This window comes from Propithecus coquereli, unplaced genomic scaffold, assembly GCF_000956105.1.
Source record: "Propithecus coquereli isolate 6110/MARCELLA unplaced genomic scaffold, Pcoq_1.0 Scaffold30, whole genome shotgun sequence".
Lineage (NCBI taxonomy): Eukaryota > Metazoa > Chordata > Mammalia > Primates > Indriidae > Propithecus > Propithecus coquereli.
The window spans coordinates 6,693,595-6,694,351 of NW_012148619.1; positions in this window are offsets into that span (position 1 = coordinate 6,693,595).

The following is a 757-nucleotide window of genomic DNA, read 5'->3' on the forward strand; positions in this document are numbered from 1 at the left end:
CTATAAGTATTTATAGTATAGGATAAGTATGGACTGGTTCTGGAATACTCCACTTGCAGTTCAGTAGAATATTTGATTTACAACTTATATAAAAATGAGGTAAGAAAGAGGAAATTTTGTTCTTCTCCACAGAATATTTAAAACCATTTTCCCCTGAAAACTCTTGAGCGAACGGCACTCCCACTCTACCTTACCATATTCATTTTCTAATCTATACCTTTTCCAAAGCGGTCGACCATTTAGCAGGAAGTTTGTAGTAAAGCATCGCCCTCTTCTGGACAGATGGGTGTCATACAATGGAGATGGATACAAAGGATTTTTAAAAGTTAGAACAGAAGTACAATTCGATTATGTGTCCAACTACGCAATGAATAGCTGTCGTTATCACTGAGGAAGTGTATACCTTATTCTTCAATATGACTCCTCAGAATGGAAGCAGAAAGCCATTTTAGAACTGGCTGAGCAATCATGTATTTCCATCCATTTTTCTGGAAGTGGCTGACTGGTAGGGATGGAAGTAGGCAAATCTTTAACTACAAGACACACCTTAAGTAACCAGACTGTAATAATACCTAAATCATCAGCATCAAACAGGTTCAATGAATCCCGAATAGGAAGAACTTCACACATACAAGATGAATGGAGAAAGAAGAATGGAGAGAATGTCAATCAGTATTGTACTTTGGAGTCAAATAGACCTCCTCTGATTCCCTTCTCTCCCTCTTATAAGCTATGTGACCCTAGGCAAGTTATCTAA